At 36.5% G+C, this 14,927-nt stretch overlaps 1 pseudogene; it reads left to right on the forward strand.

Moving 5' to 3' along the window:
* The first annotated feature begins 11,142 nt into the window (after window positions 1-11,142).
* Window positions 11,143-12,766, forward strand: LOC149527933 (putative beta-1,3-galactosyltransferase 2; annotated as a pseudogene).
* The last annotated feature ends 2,161 nt before the right edge of the window (window positions 12,767-14,927 follow it).

Raw genomic sequence — 14,927 nt, forward strand, 5'->3', positions numbered from 1 at the left:
TATTTTTATACCACATTCTTGCAACATTTCTTTACTATGTATAGTACCATGTATAGATCGAAATACATCATAATGGCAACGAAATTGAACATGATTTTTACAACAACATGTGATTCTTTCCTTGTTAATCCTTACATACCATGGTTTACACTTTTCAAAAGATTTTTGACTAATGGTAATAGTTAACACCTTACCATCTACAATTTTTTTGAACAATTTAGTTTGAGTAATATCCAAAACGTTTTTAGGATGTTGATCATGTATTTTTGAGCCAACTCTCAATTTAAGAACATCTCTTAAATTAGGTGATACTCTTGTATTATCATGCCAAGATTTTTCAACCAAACTTTTGACTTCACTAGTAAGTTTCATATCACATCTCAGGAGTCTACCACTAGAAGTCCACAAAATATTTTCTAGATCAAATTCAAAGTTAACCCTTCTCTTTACATCTCTTTCTAAAGTTTTATGATTCACATTAAAATATCCACTTATGTTACTAATCAATCTTTTGTCAGTTGTTGATTTTTTAACTAAAGATCTTGTTATTTCTTGTCATGCTGCATTCTTATCTTTAGAGTGACTTCTCTTTCCGATAACATCAAAGGCACTATAAATAGTGGATACAAATTTTTTTAAAGACTCATTTTTATTCTTAGGTTTTGCATACATTCCTAATCTTTTCATTACTTTTAACTTTTTAGAAATTTTAATTAGTTGCAACATCAATTGACATTGAAACCCAAGTTTCTTATAATAAAAAAAGTCTATATAATCTATTAGCATGTGTCCTAATTTGTCTCCATGAAACCAATCCATGAAGATTATCTAGCACATCATTAGAAAAATGAAAATTACATTCATACACTTCAATATCATTTTAACATGTTTGTTCAGTACTTGGTGTTTCCATGTCTATATTCATACCATTTTTATTTTCAATTGTCATTTCATTTTCAATGTTATTTGGAATCTGAATCTTATTTTTATTTTTTCTTAGTATTTCTTTCGGGGCATGCATTTCTATTGAAATTTGTTGTGCATGATTGTTTGGAAATTTATTCTAATGAAGAAAATATAAATCGTTTAAATCATAACCTGCTTCTAAAAAATCAACAATTTCATCACAAGAAAAAACTCAAGGGTTTGGAGACACACCTATATTGAATGTTTGATTAGAATTTGCACTTGAATCTCCTTGTATTGGGCTGTCTTCTTCAGCCTCTTCATTGATCGTGGTATCCTCAATGTCTTTCTCCTCTAAATAATTTCTCAACTCTCTAATTCTTCTTCTTCTCTCTCACTGATGTTGTGATCCCATGTTTGCACTAGTTTTGAATTCGAATCAACAACTTGAAAATTGTAAAAGAAGGTAAGAAAATAAAATAATTATGATAGATATTCACTATTGCAGTTTGAAACTGTCATTCATTCATTGCAATAATTGAAAGATGCTTTGTGGGGCATCTTTTGGGGCCCAATGGGTACATCAAAATTGGGTACCTAATTATAAATAAAGCACCTAATTTTTAAATAATTGGGTAGCTAATTATTTAAAAATTGAGTGTTTGATTTGGTTAATGACTAAATTCAAATCGCGTGCTTGATTCTAGTGACATGGGCAGGAATTCGCAGTCGTGGGAATTCACATCGGGTTTTGCCTTGGGGAAAGGCATGGCATAGGCTTGGTGGGACCAAGCCTATGCTTTTATGAACCAATTTTTGACTAAGGCATTTAATTGACAATTTTAGGGATTGTCATAATTTTTATATGGTCGTCGCGATTGAATTTTTTGACAAAATTAAAACCCATTATAGGTCTTACTATTCTGATTTCAAAAGTGTAAATTTTATAGTGTTATGAGTTCATTTTCTATTTTTCCATTATTTATTAATCAAAAGTATCTCTTAAACATTAAATAATGACATTCACTAAAGTTTTAATATCATTTTAATTTTTCATATTTTCTAAATTAATTTACATGTCATCAATTCTCACACAATTCTTTTGAGGTTAAAAAGAAAAAGAAAAAAATAAAAAATTGATTAAATTATGGCGTCCGTACATGAGAGATTTTAGAAATTAGCTTAATCGTCAATTAAAAATTAATTTAAAAAATCCACTAAAAATTTGAAGAAAATTATTCTCATCAATATTTGGTGTGTTAGGTAACTTGATTTAAAAGGATTCACAAAAAATCATTTAGTTGTGTCAAATTATGGTGTCAGTACATGAGCATCGTATGCTCTTGAAACAAATATTTTGAAAAAGTGGTTTTTAAAGATCCATACCAAAAATATAATCTATCATATGGGTATACAAATAAATTACATATTCAAAAAGAAGATTCTAGGAACTACAATTTTTATTTCTGAATTTTTTTATATTTCATCTTCAAATGGCTCAAATTTTGGCATCATTTGACAATATATTTCAAAAATAGGAAAAACACTTCTACTTTTTGGCCAAAAGTGAGACCAACTTCTTGCACTAACCCATATATGAATATTTATACTATAGTCTCATAGGTTTAACTGAATGAAGCTACCAAACATCAACACTCCCTCTTAGCTAGGGGGGATAAAAAAGAACATGAACAACATATTACCTCAATGTAAAAAATGGTTTCTGAAATGTCAACTCATTTGATATCCTGGTTTATTGAATGCAAACTCATTTGGTAAATGTCAACTCATTTAACATTTGAAAGTTAACTCATTTGATATTGTGTAAGTGCACCAAGTTGTGGTGCCAAAAGGGAGTTATAAGTGGACACCTTTTTTCTGAAATCAGCAATTTCTAAACTTCAACAAGAATTTGAAGATAGTTACGCTCAAAATTTTAAGATATGACAAAAACAAAAGTAGTAGTCCTTTGAATCTAGTTTCTAAACTACTATTTTTTTTCAAAATGGTTTACTTTTAGGTCCTCAAAAAAGGAGGCCATAGAAAGTGCTACTATTTATTTCAAAAAAATATAACACAAGACAAAGTGTGGTCCCCCTAAAATTTTAACTTTCTTTTTGAAATTCTTTAATCACTCTAGTCAAAAGTTATCTAACACTATGTAGTTTATCCTAGATTTTTTGGGTAATTTTATAATGTGTATTTTATTTAATAATTTTTTTAATTAGACACATCCCAAAAATATGAAATATCTGTGTGCTCCACCTAGAAATGATTGAAAATTAATCTAAAATCAAAACTTTCTTTTTTTCAAAGTGTGTAGAATGCAGTCTAGTTTCTAAGAAACTAAGTTGTTGCAAAATTCGATGAATGAGCTAAAATCTATAGCCCAATTAGTATATGTTGGTTTTTGACAAAAAATGGACATATATTCAAAAGAAATTATAGATGAAAGGTTTAAAATAGTTCAAATAAAAAATAAATTATATGGTTATATAGCTAACACAGAGACCTACAATGTCATGTAACCTAATTTTATCGATGCTCAACCGCAAGGAAACTTGAAGGAGAGCACACACGAAAAATCAATCATTTTTTGTATGTTTGTAGAAAAAAATGTCTCAGACCAATTTAGAGACTCCAAACCTTTGGGTTGGATCCCCAAGGAAAAACCAAACCTTAGGCTTGGTAGAATACAAAGCTTTGAATAACACATGCACCCTATAGCGCACACATGCTATTTAAAGTTTTTTAAATTTAAGTCTTAATAATACGTGCATGCTTTAGTGTGCACACACTATTGACACCTAAATACTGCATAGAGAGGGAAGGAGAGAGGTAGAGTGAGAGTGAGAGAGAGGAGAGGGGTGGGGATGGGTGTGTGTGTGTGTGAGAGAGAGAGAGAGAGTGAGAAAGTAGGGAATGGGAGAGGGGAGAGAGAGAGTAGGGGAGGGGTGAGAGGGGAAGTGAGAGATAGAGAGTAGGGGATGGGAGAGAGAGGAAGTAAGAGAGAGAGTAGGGGATGGAAGAGAGAGGAAGTGAGAAAGAGAGAGAGAGAGAGAGAGAGAGATTAGGGGCAACAGAGAGAATATAGGATGGGAGAGAGGAAGTGAGAGAGAATAGGGGTGGCAAAGAGAGAGTACGGGATGGGAGAGAGAGGAAGTTTGAGAGAGAGTAGGGTGTCAAAGAGAGTACGAGATGGGAGAGAGAAATTGAGAGTAGGGGATGGTAGAGAGAGAGTAGGCTATGGGAGAGGGAGCAAGAGAGGGAGAGTGAGGAGGAGGATGGGTGTGTGTGAGAGAGAGAAAGTAGGGCATGGAAGAGAGTGTGAGAGTGTCAGAGAGAGTAGGGGTCACAGAGAGAGAAAGTAGGGGATGCGAGAGGGGGGAGAGAGAGTAGGGGATGGGAGAGAGAGGAAGTGAGTGAGAGACTAGGGGTGGAAGAGAGAGAGAGAGTACAGGATGGGAGAGTTAGATTGAGAGTAGGGGATGGGGGAGAGAGTAGGTAGTGGGAGATGAAGTGGGAGAGGGAGAGTGAGAGAGAGAAGAGGATGGGAGTGTGTGTGTGAGAGAGAGTAGGGGATGGGAGAGGGGAGAGAGAGGGGGGATGGGTATGTGTGTGTGTGTGTGTGTGTGTGTGTGAAAGAGAGAGTAGGGGATGGAAGAAGGGAGAGATAGAGTAGCCTAAGAGAGAGAGAGAGAGTAGGCAGTGGAAGAGGGAGAGAGAGGGGGAATGGGATTGTGTGTAAGAGAGAGAGTAGGGAATGAGAAAGAGTGTGAGAGAGAATAGGGGTGGTAGAGAGAGTAGGGGATGGGAGAGAGAGTAGAGAGGGAGAGAGAGAGTATGTGGTGGGAGGAGTGGGAGAGGGAGAGAGAGGGGGGATGGGAGTGTGTGTGAGATATCTAGAGAGTAGGGGATGTGTGAGATAGAGAGAGAGGGGGGATGGGAGTGTGTGTCTATGAAAGAGAGAGAGTAGGGGATGGGAGAAGGGGGAGAGAGTAGGGGATGGGAGAGAGTGAGAGAGAGAGAGAGAGTGGGAGAGGGAGAGAGAGAGGGGGGGGATGTGAGTGTGTGTAAGAGAGAGTATAGGGGATGAGAGAGAGAGAGAGTAGGGGGTTGTAGAGAGATAGTACAATATGTGTGAGAGAGAGTGAGAGTAGGGGATGGGAGAGAGTGTGAGAGTGAGAGAGGGAGAGTAGGGGGTGGTAGAGAGAGAGTAGGGGATGGGAGAGAGAGAGAGTAGGCAGTGGGAGAGGGAGAGAGTAGGCAGTGGGAGAGGGAGTGGGAGAGGGAGAGTGAGAGAGAGAGGAGCATGAGAGTGTGCGAGTGAGAGAGAGAGTAGGGGATGGGAGAGAGGAGAGAGAGTAGGGGATGGGAGAGGAGAGAGAGAGGGGATGGGAGTGTGTGTGTGTGTGAAAGAGAGAGAGTAGGGGATGGGAGAGGGGAGAGAGAGTGGGAGAGGGAGAGAGAGAGAGGGGGATGTGAATTTGTGTAAGAGAGAGAGAGAGTAGGGGATGGGAGAGAGTGTGAGAATGTGAGGGAGAGTAGGAGGTGGCAAAGAGAGAGTAGAGAGGGAGAGAGTGAGAGTATGTGTCTTTGTGTGTGAGAGAGAGAGAGAGATAGATAGAGAGAGAGAGGGAGAGTGAGTGAGAGAGAGTAGGGGATGGGAGAGAAGAGAGAGAGAAAGAGAGGGGATGGGTGTCTGTGTGTGAAAGAGAGAGAGTAGGGGATGAGAGAGGGGAGAGAGAGTAGGCTGTGGGAGAGGGAGTGGAAGAGGGAGAAGAGAGAGGGGGGATGGGAGTGTATGTAAGAGAGAGAGAGAGAGAGTAGGGGATGGGAGAGTGTGTGAGAGAGAGTAGGGGTGGCAGAGAGAGAGTAAGCAATGGGAGATAGAGAGTGAGAGTAGGGGATGAGAGAGAGAGAGAGAGAGTGTGTGAGAGAGAGACAATAGGTAGTGGGAGAGGGAGAGAGAGAGGGGGATGGGAATGTGTGTGAGAGATCTAGAGAGTAGGGGATGGGAGAGGAGAGAGAGGGGGGATGAGAGTGTGTGGGTGTGTGAAAGAGAGAGAGTATGGGATGAGAGAGGGGAGAGAGAGATAGTAGCCTGAGAGAGATAGTAGGGGATGGGAGAGAGAGAGTAGGTGGTGGGAGAGGGAATAGGAGAGGGAGAGGGAGAGGGGGGATGGGAATGTGTGTGTGAGAGAGAGTGAGAGTAGGGGATGGGAGAGTGTGTGAGAGAGAGTAGGGGATGGGAGAGAGAGTGAGAGTGAGGGATGGGAGAGAGAGAGAGTAGAGAGTGAGAGCGAGAGCGAGAGAGAGAGATAGTAGGTGGTGGGAGAGGGAATGGGAGAGGGAGAGAGAAGGGGGATGGTAGTGTGTGAGAGAGATCTAGAGAGTTGGGGATGGGAGAGGAGAGAGAGAGGGGGGATGGGAGTGTTTGTGTGTGTGAAAGAGAGAGTAGGGGATAGGAGAGGGGAGAGAAAGAGTACCCCAAGAGAGAGAGTGAGAGAGAGAGAGTATCAAGTGGGAGAAAGAGAGTAGGTGGTGGGAGAGGGAGTGGGAGAGGGAGAGAGAGGGGGATGAGAGTGTGTAAGAGAGAGTAGGGGATGAGAGAGTGTGAGAGTTTGTGAGAGATTAGGGGGTGGCAGAGAGAGAATGGGATGGGAGAGAGAGTGAGTAAGGGATAGGAGAGAGAGTAGGTAGTGGGAGAGGGAGTGGGAGAGGGAGAGTGAGAAAGAGAGAGGAGGATGAGAGTGTGTGAGTGAGAGAGAGAGAGAGTAGGGGACGGGAGAGGGGAGAGAGAGAGAGTACCCCGAGAGAGAGAGTAAGGAATAGGAGAGAGATTAGGAAATGAGAGAGGGAGTAGGAGAGGAAGAGCAAGAGAGAGTAGGGGATGGGAGAGGAGAGAAAGAGTGAGAGAGAGAGTAGGAGATCTAAGAGGAGAGATAAAGTGAGAGAGAGTAGGGGATGGGAGAGGAGAGTGAGAGAGAGTACAGGATGGGAGAGAGAGAGAGTAGGAAGTGGGAGAGGGAGTAGGAGAAGGAGAGTGAGAGAGAGAGTAGGGGATGGGAGTGGAGAGAGAGTGAGAGAGAGTAGTGGATGTGAGAGGAGAGAGAGTAGGAAGAGAGTGAGTAGGGGATGGTAGAGAGAGAGTAGGTAGTGGGAGAGGGAGAGCAAGAGAGAGAGTAGGGGATGGGAGAGTAGAGAGTGAGAGAAAGTAGGGGATGGGAGAGGAGAGAGAGTGAGGGAGAGTAGGGGATGGGAGAGGAGAGAGAGTGAGAGAGTAGGAGATGGGAGAGAGAGAGAGAGAGTGAGAGAGTAGGCAATGGGAGATGGATTAGGAGAGGGAGAGCGAGAGAGAGAGAGAGAGAGAGAGAGTAGGGGATGGGAGAGGAGAGAGAGAGTGAGAGAGAGTAAGGGATTGAAGAGGAGAGAAAGAGTAGGGGATGGGGGATGTTGGGCTAGGGAGAGATTTATTTTTACATAGTGCATACGCACTATAGTGTGTACATGCCTTATAGTGCATACGCACTATAGTGCATACACACTATGTTAAATCACCAAAAAATGGTCATAAAGAAAGTTTGGGTCCCTGCTGATCTATATTCTACTTTTGTTGTTGTTGTGCATTCTATTGTTCGGATAGAAAACATGGGTTTCAAGCTGTTGGAAGTTAGAAAACACTATTTGAAGAGTTTTTGAAGCTAGCAAACATCAAATTCAATCATTGGATATGCTATTTGAAGGTTTTTTGAATATTCTTTCTTTAGAAAAGGTTAGCATAGTCCTTTTTAAATATTGTTTGTTGATATATAGAGACAAATTTGATTATAATTTGACATGTTTAATATATAGTGAATTCATTGAAATTTTTATGTTTAAATGAATTATTATTTAGAAATGGTTAGAAATTTGGAAAAGTTGTTTGATATTTATTGTGCATTCATTGAAATAATTGTAATTTTTATATTTATTTGAATCATTTGTAATTTATAAATTGTAAGTAATTCAGATGTTTGAATAATTTGACATATAGAAATCATCATCATGCCAAGGAAGAAACCAAAAACTCAAACAAAAGAAGAGAGGGAGGTAGATTTGGAAATTAAAAGAGATGAAATGAAACTACTACATGAAGAAAGAAAATTGCAAAGCAATAATGAAGAATTGACTTTCAAAGAGGAACACGAACCACAGATACAAAGAAACAAAGAGGAAGAATTGGAAAGACAAAGAGAATGAATGAGACTGTTATGCTCAAAAAGATAATTAAATTGTGAAGCTACACGATCTTCCAATATTGGAGTCATATCATCCTCTCATGTTGAAGAGACACTAATTTGTAGATCTAATGATGTACACATTCCATCATGTCATTTTGAAGGCACAACATCAACATATCAAGTAGGTAATATTTCATCTTTTGCATTTTATTGCCAAGGCACATCATCTTTAGTTTAAGGTACACAAAATACTCAACCTTATGTTGATGCTCAAAATGTTGAGGGAATGGAAGATATTATAATACCTTCTAGAATTCATTTTAGAAGACCAAAATATTTGATTGATATTGATACTAACATTTTGAAATCAATGCCTGACAAGATTAGCAAGTGTACTTTTCAAAGAAAAGTTAATTGTATGTGGAGATTATTCTTTGAAGAATTAAATATTATAGGTCAATGCCAATTATTTTTTGAAATGATGATGAATTTAAAATTTAGGCCTATCATGAAGATTCTTGGGCTAAAAATAATGGACGATTCAAATGATAAAAGTATTGTAAAAAAGCTAATTAGTGCTTATGACAAAGTGGGTTCTAAATCATGCATAAAAGATAGTAATATCACTAGATGAGTACTTACATCGACAATAGTAAGTACCCAAATGAAGAAAGCTCGACTCATGAGAAAGACAAGCAAAATATTGAAAATTGGTAAAGGTACTCGAAGGAGAGCCATGCTAAGGCATGAGAGATTGGAAGATCCAACAAAAAATGAGTTATGGACATTTAGCATTAGAATACCATAAAAGGATAAATAAATTACTGAAGCTTTGAAATTATTGATCAAAGATTTTTGAAAAAATAACACGTGTTTCCCCTAATCAAAGAGATGTTGTAAGAAGGAGGATTGGTAGCCAAAATTGTGACCCACATGCGAAACATTTTTTGGACTCAACTCAAACATAATTTTTTGCAAAATTTATTGGTATGTATCCTCAAATTTAAATAAGTCAAAGATTTTTTGAGATGGGTAAACCTTTTTATGTGAAGATAAATCACACACACACAACTTGTTGTTGTAGGATACATATTGAATTTTCTAACTATTTTGATGTTTTTAGGCATATATGTGTGTTTTGCATTCTAAGTTTGTCTTGCAGGATTGTGACATGAATGAGCCACCAAGATCTTCAAGGGAATTCATATCCAATATTTTATGTGAAATAGGGGATAGCCAAAATTTTTAAAAGAAATCATGCTTGGATGGTACATGCTTATTTTGTAATTATTTGCAACTTTTATCAACTTGTGAACATATGGATAGTACACATTCAATTGGAAATGAAATAATAGATTATGAAAAATTCAAGACAGTGAAATATGCTCTAAAAGATGGGAAATAGGGTAAAAGATGTGATTTAGTAATTGAAAAGATTCCAGTGTATGAGTTCATGAAGATTTTTCGTGAAAAGAGTATTTATGAGTATGCAAGGCATACACATAGAGCTTGATGGTTGGATTTGCAATTCAAGTTATGCAAGGATATGTTTCCACTAAATACCATTGTTTTGGTTGTAGATTTCATAGAGAACTACACACTAAAACCAAAAAATGAGGTGCAACCAAAGTATTATACTTCTCAACAAGTTTCTGTATTTGTTCACATGGCATTCATGCATTCACCTACAAGTATACAGGATGACAAAAAGATTTTGGGGGAGTGCCATTTTTACATCAGCGATGATCGATCACATTCTATGGAGTTTTTACATAGTTGTTTTCAACTATTTTATGGAGATTTGGTTAACAAGGGCATACCATATCGTCAACACATTATTTGGTCAGACCATTGTGCATTTCAATTCAAGAATGCACGGATGTTCTATTGGTTGGGCAGGATGCATAGGTTGTGTAGAATTTAATATATGTGAAATTTCACAAAGGTTGGTCATAAAAAGGGAGATCACGATGGTACAGGCACATGAATCAAAAGAGCCTTAGCTCGTGAAGAACTAAAGTACAAAGATGGAGCAATATTGACATGCAAAATCTATCATCCAGTGGTATAACACTAAAATGTGTCTAGGTAAGGAAGGTGAGTATATGGTTCACATATTTTTTTGGTTGATAGATAATACAAACATTGCACCATATGAGGATTGTTGCACACTAACAAGATCAAGTGAGTTGCACTATTTTAGAAGCTCTGATGTAGGTTCATGGAGTATCCAGACATGAAAAATGGCATGCTATTGTCCATCATTTATAGAGGAGAATAGGGATGACTGTGAGTCGATTGAATGGGTGGACAAATGGCATATACAAGTTTTGGACCCAGTTGACACCTATCGTCCCCCACAAGCACTGAAAATGGTAGAGATGGATTCATCTATTGACTTTGACTACTTGTCTGATCTAGTGCAACCATATATATATATATATATATATATATATATATATATATATATATATATATATATATATATATATATATATATATATATATATATATATATATATATATATATATATATATATAATTTCAATATGTAACTTTATAACTTTTACCTAAGTATTTTCTAAATTAATGACCACATTTTATACATTTATCACTGTAGGCCATGTCTTTGCTATTATTGCACCTAAAGATAATGAAGAAGGGACATATTATTATTTGTGTTGTGTCCAAGCCAAACAAAAATTGGATCACTCGATTATAGATGGTGAAGGTTAAGAGTACCATATCGGTATGGTCATTATAACTGACACATGGCTTAGATGATATTCTATGAAGAACCCTAACTTGTGGTTATTCAAGGATTGGCAAATAGAGAGGAAGGTTCTTCATTATTCAAACCTTTTTGTTGCATCAAATGTGCACTTGATAAAATATGGTGGAAAACCACATAATAAAATTCTTTGGAGAGTTTGTGAGTTAGACCACGAGGCAATACTTGAGACAATAAAATATAGAGAAAATCTAATTGGTTCATTAGATTGAATAGGGAGAGATGGAGAGAGAGAAAGAGTGGTTGATTGGATCCAGTGGTGTCATTATAAGCCAGGATACCAAATTGAACCAAAGGTCAAATTTGAGGAATTTGAGTTATTTTATATGCAATAAGGACTTTGTAGGTCTTTAGATAGATTTAAATGCCTTGGGGTCTTTGGGAAAATATTTAGGTGTCTAGAAGATCAAAAGAAGCTATGAGGAGTTGGAGTTTCCCTTTCTACCATTCCCTCCAAATTCATTGTATTCCTCTACCTTGCTTGTTTCTGCATTGGTATGTTATTTGCATACCGAATGTGGACTATCCCTCACCCAAAACAATGTTGCAACCTCTCCCCCAAGACTATCCACATGACAAGGTGGGTATTGTTATTATGTGTAAGTGATGAGATAAGTTTAAATCACAGATTTTATGTTTTGTTTTGTTTAAAATCTAGATACATTATTTTAATTTATATTAGATTCTTTAATAGGACCCATTTTTAGATTAGTCATTTGAATAAGAGAAAGTTTAGAATTTTTTGTTTAGATCAAAATGTAATGAAAGAACATGAAAATTGTTAGAATGTGAATTCTTTGTGATGCAAAGTCATGATTGTGTGCATGTAACTAGAAACTTGAAACTAGCGAAAGCAAGGATATAATGGGAAAAGTATCCAGGACTCATCAAGCCATTCAATAAGTCACTTGATCATTGCTAGAAGCTCAAACAAATAATTCTTTCCATTTGGAACATTGTTACCAATAATGATATTATGACTAACATGATTTTATCTTTTATTTGCTTTTCCATCTATAATTATTTCAGATAAACTCTAAAACAAATTTATTTTTGAATCATAAACTTATAAAACATATCTTATAATGCTAGATTGAATTTTGATGTTTTATCATCTAAGATATATATAAATGTATGAGAAGTTTAAATTGGCTAAATCTATTGGGATAAGTGGTATTGTAATAGATGGTTTTAAGATTCATTTGAAGAATATAAACAGGCATAAGTGATGCATGTCATTAGACAAAACAATTTCTTCACTGGAAATGAAATTAGGAGTAGCAAGAGTTGTTAATGGAATGAAGATGAATGGAGTGGAGAAAGCAAATAAATCTTTAGCCAAAAAAGAAATTTTTGTGGTGGGAATCAACATTGCTTTTAGTAGTAGAAAATGAAAATGACGTGATTCTGTTCGACGCACTTGGATGCCACAAGATCAACAACTATACTCAATTAAAACACTTGTAACAATTGTAAGTTTTTAAAATTTGAATATTACTATGTCTTGTTTGAAGCCCACGAATAAAATGGGAAATGGGAAATGAGAATGGCAAGTGTAAAGCTGAAGAAGTTGGAGGAGGAGAAGGGGATAGTGATAAGGTTTGTGATTGGGTACAATGCTACACTAGGTGGCATTTTGGATCATTTAATTGAAGAAGAAGATGCAGAGCATAATGATTTCCTTAGACTCAAACATGTTGAAGGCTACCATCAGCCCTCAACAAAGACCAAGATGTACTTCTCTACAACACTCACTAAATGGGATGTTGATTTCTATGTTAAAGTTGATGGTGACATGCATGCCAATCTAGATACATTATCATCATTCATGGTTTCATCTAAATAGTATATTTTATGTTATAATTTATTTAGATAGTTCATGTGTTTGTTTTTTGTGTAGAACTTATTTGTTGTTTTCATCAAAGATGGGTAATTCTACATAAAAAACTAGTGCCATTTTATATGTTATTTAAAGTTGATATCTTATCTTAAAAGTCTAAATCTTTTACATTTGTGTAATATTTTAATCCAAATATAACTAAGAATTCATTGAGTCTTAAAGAACTAGGTAAAAGGTATTTTAAAAGGTGATAAGTTGGCCTTGTCCTTTGGAAAGTTTGGAAAATTGCCAAGGAAAATTTAATTTTGACCTACTAGGAATTCTAGGCCTAAGTTAGGGATATTGATCCTCTGAAGGTGTTGGGGCCTTGAAAGTGCATGAATCCTCGTGGTTTAGTCATAGAAATGATGAATCAAGTCTAAGTTTGAAGTCTTGAAACCTTTTTACTTGTTTTCCCTTAATTGGCCTAGTTAAGGGCAAGTGTCCCTAAAGCCATATTTTGATCCAAGTTTTCCAAGAACCCTAGGAAAAGGGAAGGACCTTACGAGGGTGGAGTCCACTTGGATAAGTAAAGGTCATCATTTGGCAAAGGTTGGTAACCAAGATATCATCTTGAAGTGGGTTTGGGTACCCTTAGAGGTTTAAGAACCAAGTGGTAGAAGTAGGCTATGTACTTTGCATCAATCTTGGTCATTAGACCTAGGTGTGATAGCTAGGGTGTAGGAAGTAACAATGTATTTGGAAGAGTCACTAATTGGTCTAAAATTCAAGGCGTATCTTACCATAGGGCAACGAGCAAGTTAAGGGATAAGTCTCTAGCTTAGGGAAGGGTCCCTAGCATGGAATTGCTGAGGGATAACCCATTTAACAAGTTGGAAGTGTTAGAAAGTATTTTGAATGTAGTAGAAGTTTGAGTTATATAGGTGAGGATAGAAAAGAGTAAAAAAAATATGAAGCAAGTGAATTCAACAATGCATATATTGTTTCATCTTAAATAACAAAGTATATTGAGATTTGAATTTTTTTAAAAGGGTTCAAAGTTAGATTGAAGGTCATCATCAATATTATTTTTGTTTAACATAACCTTTCAATATGTTGCTCTTGATTTTTCCTTGGTAAGAATTAAGTATACATCTACAAAAAACTGCATTTGCATTGTGGCTCATGTCTCTTAGTGGTGTAGGAGCACTCTCACATGGAATGATGAAATAAGGGTGTTTGGGCCTCTTAGGTTCACCGTCAACCCTTTTGTGTCGCCCATTAGCAATTTGGGTATATTATGAACTCGTTGCACAATGAGCTCACAAGGGCACAATTTATGTCATTTGAATGCATATATTTATAATCTAGGGTCTATTAGTTTTGTTGGGTCAATCTAGACTCATTTGAATGGTTAAAATGCCTTTTAGGCACTAAAATGTAAAAAATACATTAAAAGTGCAAAAGTTGCTATGCAACTTTGCAACTTTTTGTATAACTAAGCAAAACTGCTTCTAATCTTTCCTCCAACAGTCAAAACCTTTCAAATATCATTGTATCAGTTGGGGAAGACCTTCATATATCTATTTCAGGTGGGTGGAAGATACATTGTACATTTTTGGCATTGAAATCAATAAAAAGAACCTTATTTTCTACATTCTATGCTATTTTTCTGCATGGTATTATCATGTATAGATGCCTCAAGATCTATGCTTGGTATGGTTGCATATATTTTTGAATAATATTTATAATGCAATTGGTTTGAGGTCTTCAAACACTGTAGAACTCAAGTTATTCCTATTTTAGTGTCGACAACCCAAAATTCAAGAGTTTCAAGGGTTTTGATTGAAATTAAGATATAATGTGAGACTCCACCATAGGAAAATTATGGCCTATTGTGGAATCCTTGTATTTTTAATGCAATTTAAGATGATTTTTTTTTTAAGTGATAAGATGTAGGGAGAAGGAAGAAACATGATGCCCTAGATACATATACCTTGTATGCATCAATACACAAACCTTTTGTCCCAACATTTTAAGGCCTCAAAATTCCATATTATGTTTTGTAACTTGGTAATAAACATATTTCGATCATTCCTCAACATCTCCAATTGGTCTCATGTTTTTAGCACATGTTCACATGGTACCTCCTTTATAAATGTGGCGTAATTAGCCCTTGTGTCTAAAT

The sequence above is a fragment of the Cupressus sempervirens genome, chromosome 11 (genome assembly GCF_028749045.1).
Source record: "Cupressus sempervirens isolate cs-2001-9-10 chromosome 11, ASM2874904v1, whole genome shotgun sequence".
NCBI lineage: Eukaryota > Viridiplantae > Streptophyta > Pinopsida > Cupressales > Cupressaceae > Cupressus > Cupressus sempervirens.